The 4,823-nt window shown below is 36.3% G+C and overlaps 1 pseudogene; it reads left to right on the forward strand.

Annotated features, from left to right (window-relative positions):
* The first annotated feature begins 2,907 nt into the window (after positions 1–2,907).
* LOC119305758 lies at positions 2,908–3,519 on the forward strand (annotated as a pseudogene).
* Positions 3,520–4,823: the final 1,304 nt, after the last annotated feature.

Raw genomic sequence — 4,823 nt, forward strand, 5'->3', positions numbered from 1 at the left:
AAAAATCATAGACTCACTGCAGGGGCCTTATCTTTCATTTTGTTGAGTAGGGGTGCATGCTTCAGACTAAAACTTGGTGGGTTTCATTGATAATGACAGACAGTATCACGATCACAATTCTTCTGATGTAATTCAGGTATATATCTTGACTGGGTTACCTTTCTTAGATTACAGCATCTTGCACTCCTATTCTTTAAAGGATTTGGGCTTCCCAACATTACACGGCGTACATGCATGTTCTTCATGCAAATTATGATCTCATACCTGTAAAATTAACTTATTGTATGCTTCCAGCTAAGTACTGATTTATTCTCCATATCATATACCGAGTGGAGGAATTACGTTGGAGTGGTGGTGGCATTCTAATGGATGTTTCATCGCCTGAAATAATATGAAATAATCACGTTTGTGCTTTGTTTGATGTTTTCCTGGTCTGCTCACATGCTTATGTAATAGTTCCCTCGGATTGTAGGAACGAGCTTCATATAGATAGGCATAAATATGTTTGTGATCAATCAAAGAAAATAGGAAGATCTACTAAAATCTTTATGAGTGTGTATCATAAGAATTACTTTGATTGCAAGTCCAATGATCTTATTAGTAACTAAGTTTGGAAACATATGCGCCGTTAGTTTTTATCTATAGCTCTTGCCTTCTGTACGTACTGAACTGAAATTGCAATCTTCAGGAGATGATGCAGTGCTTCAAACAACTCATCATAGTAGTTTGCGAATCATTGTATATTATCAGTTTTACTGCCTGCTCCGATCCAAAATAAGTGTCGCGACACTTATTACACTTATTTTGGATCGAAGGGGGTACTATTTTTGGGAAAAACATCACGTTGCTCTCTTTTTGTTAACATGTGTCCGAGATTTAAAAGAAGTCCTTAGAACTACATGGTGAGATTATCTTTAGCAGACGAGATTTCTATCGGTGGCAGATCAACAAACATAAGTGGACTGCCGGCCTTGATGAGAGCTACTCATGTGCACGTGTTTCATTTTGCAGCCAGATCCATCCATTGTATCATGAGTGTACACATCTACTGGAGTAGTGTGGAGGCGTAGTTATATTTGATTATTAATTTCTGCAGGCAACCAACGAAACGGACAATGTAGTGTATTCATCACGGCTAATGCTTCTATTTAATTAGCTTTCTTGCAAAACGATTCATACATATATGTACGTGGGTGGAACAATTGATTGGTCTGAAGTGACAACATATTTATCCAGAAATCGATATATACAAATAAAGAAGGAAAAACATCAAACAAAGCACAAACGCGACTATTTAATACTTACAAAAGTCCTCATATTTACATGATACAAAAGCTATCCTTATGGATGATGCATGACAAAGTTCTCATATTTACCTGCCTCAGTATAGACGTATGTCATATATCAATATTTGTATAGCTCACTGTTAACTGATTAAATATACATCTTACACCAAAATATCTAGAAATTGACAATTCAATATATTATTTTTATAGATAAATTGATCAATAACTGAAGGCATATAATAAAGGCATTATCCAACATTTATGTAAATAAGAAGGCAATATAACAAAGAATAAAATCAAACATTTAGTTTAGTGTCATTCGGCTATGGTATTCAGAAAAAGTTAGGGTAAATATTTATTCTTAATGGAATAAATCGACCGTGTAAGACAATGTAACCAAATGTGTTTCCTATTATTAGGGAATTGCATGTATAACCCATAGGACAATGTGCATGCATTCGTTCTCTGCAACCAAAACATGAAAATAAATTATTGCACTCTCATCTTGGTATGATAATACGCATTTTGCATCAAGTGAAAACATATCAAATAAAGTTGTGGCAGATATATTATTTCATGAATAAATATAAAAAAACATAAGATGCTGGGAGGATTGCTGATTGTTTTTGCGAACTACTAGAACCAGAGAAAGTGTTTACTTTCATCGAACCTCTTGATCTTTTACAATTAAACATAGGTTCTTATATATTATGTATTGGAAAATTTCGAAGGAGATAGCACATAAAACGAACTTCACATTTGCAACGATGTTACCCACCAATAGCGCCTTCATATTTATTATTTTGTGTCATCTATAAATCATAGTATTTGAGAATAATGAGAGATGGGTCGACCAAAAAAGGAAACATCATACAAACCATCTAATCATGACTTGAACAAAAAATTGTAATCCCTTTCTCCTAGATCACTTAAAATATATCAGATTAAAAATATTATTATAAATTATACATCAGTAGAGAGTTAGCATTAAAAAAAAATACCAAATTATATAATCATATTAGATATGCATATGCTACATACCTACTGTCCATTTTTTAAACCAAAAACATTTTTTGGAAGTGGTAAATGAAGCAAATCAAATAACACAAAACAAAAATAAATTATCAAAGTGTACTGCTTTACATGCTAGCCCGTGCGAATGCACGGGTTGACGACTAGTACTTGGATTAATTTAACACACATAAACACATCTACATGCTAGACCATTTTTACATTTATTTTTCTAGAAAGGAAAAAAAGAATGCTGACCTATTTTCTTACAGTAATCAAGATGTTTACTCGAAATTGCCTATGTCGATGGTAATTCTAGTATAAAGGTGATCAGTGTGTAAGCGAAAGCAGACCTGAAGTAATGATGTTATAGAATGTTGGTTATTTGAATATATTTTTCCTTGCCGACGTTATCTTCCGTGTGACGTCGTATCCATGATGCAATTCAGCGAGATTGCTCCGCGTCACTGCTGACGGTGCATGTTCGTTTTCCTTTCTTCTCTTCGTGCATGTATCTTGACAAGCCACAAAGGGTGGGGGCAGGGACGTTGGTTTCCTCTCTATAAATAGCAAGACCTGGAGCAATAGATGCATCAACAACTGGCTCTCATTGCGAAGATACACACAAACACAACGAAGATGGCTTCCGGCGGCCAAACGAAGATGGTTGCCGTTGGCATGCTGCTGGTCATCCTGTTCGCCGCGGTGGCTCACGCCGTCCTAGTGCCGCCGGTGCCGCCGCACCACCAAACCTGCATCCACACGACGGGCGAGGTTCCCGCCGCCAGTGACTGCATCTGCTCCAAGAACTGCGCATGCGCCGGAAAGTGCATCTTAGCAGGCGGCACGGGCGACCATATGTCAAGGCCTGCTTCATCGATTGTGTGCTCAAGAACGACTGCAGGTGCAACGATAACTGCTTCGCCCACCAGCCCCCGGTGCCCATCATCCTAGCAGAGCACCAAAAGTGAGGCCTCTGACGACCTTGTCACGTCTGCGTCCACGCCTGCTTCCCAATCAGTTTGGTCCATGCTACGTACGTACTTTGTCACCGTAATTTTTGGTAAATCTCCCGTGCTTGCATCTACTTTGGGTACCGGTCGCCTGTCTCCGTGTATTGCTGAAAAATAAAATGTCGTCTCATTTGTATCCATGTTACTCCGACGCGTGACAATATTTGTATTTGGCTACAATTATATTAAATATATATATTGGGTTTGTATCTTTATTGGCTCCAGTGTCATCTTGATAGTCTGTTTTTTGTGCCCAGTGATCTATTCTGTGGACTTATCTTGTTGTCTGTATGGTGCACCAAATTATCCGTAGTTGGGAACTTTGCAACATGTACGATAACCAGCTTCCTATCATCTATATTTCATGCATCAACTATAAACATTTTCTTCTCATTAAAGACTGGACCTGCATTTGGAAAATTATTTGGGCCCACAGCTTATTAGAGTTGTATGTCAAGTGAATGGGTGAGGCACTGCTTACTGATCCCGGAAATAGTGCAGTAAACACTTGTTTCTTATCAGAACCGAGATGCCCTTTGGGCCACCTACGAGTGGTATCGATACAGTTGGTACAGATAGATACCACGGAGATTAATTAAAGTATAAATAGATTTTCAATATAAAAACCCTTCCGAATAGAATTCAAGTACTTTAGGTCATTTTCATGATCTTCAAACTTCAAAGTAACACTTTTACCGTGGTTTCCAAGAATATATGTTGCGTCAAACAAAGTGAATATGTACTAAATATAATTCGTGAAAAATATGGAAATGTCATTTTACTATTATAAGCGTTGGCAGTTCTTTCTATATTATTGTCAAATGTAAAAATGTGTGGCTGGCACAAATTATGACATTGCTAATTTTTCTGAATAAAATCATATGAGCTTAGGGGAATAAAAGCAAGAGATCCCAATAAACAATGTCCAAAAATTCAAGTGGAAAAATAAAATATGATGAGCGTGCATTAATATTTTTCATGCAAATGCTAGTTTATATATATATTTGTATGCACGTGCAGATATCTGAAATACACAACGTTCTAGAAAGCATACGATCATAATTCATTATTTTTTACCAATAACACATTCACAGATAGTAATTGTGCTATTAGATTTGTCCAAAACCATTTATAAATTACCTATAAATACTAAAGTCGAAGAATTGGACTTCTGAACAAGGCGTTGTATCGTAAGTACTATGTGGAATTGTATTTACTATGAAGCAGAAGCTTTGTGTTCAAACATATAAAGCATAAATATGTGCACAATGGGAACATCAGTTGTTAAGTTGTTTCCATGATTTTTGTGTGATGAAAATATTTTACCTCGTGTGACATAAGCATTTCTTTTGTTTAGTGACAACAACTGATCTATGGCTATTACATTGTTGTTACATGTTCCTACAAAAGATTAATGATCCAATTATACTCATGGGAGATTTCATAAATAAATATTTTAGAACCGACGGAGTATTAAAACACAAGGAGATATATACGTATTTTTCATAGCAAA

This window comes from Triticum dicoccoides, chromosome 5B (assembly GCF_002162155.2).
Source record: "Triticum dicoccoides isolate Atlit2015 ecotype Zavitan chromosome 5B, WEW_v2.0, whole genome shotgun sequence".
In the NCBI taxonomy this organism is placed as follows: Eukaryota; Viridiplantae; Streptophyta; class Magnoliopsida; order Poales; family Poaceae; genus Triticum; species Triticum dicoccoides.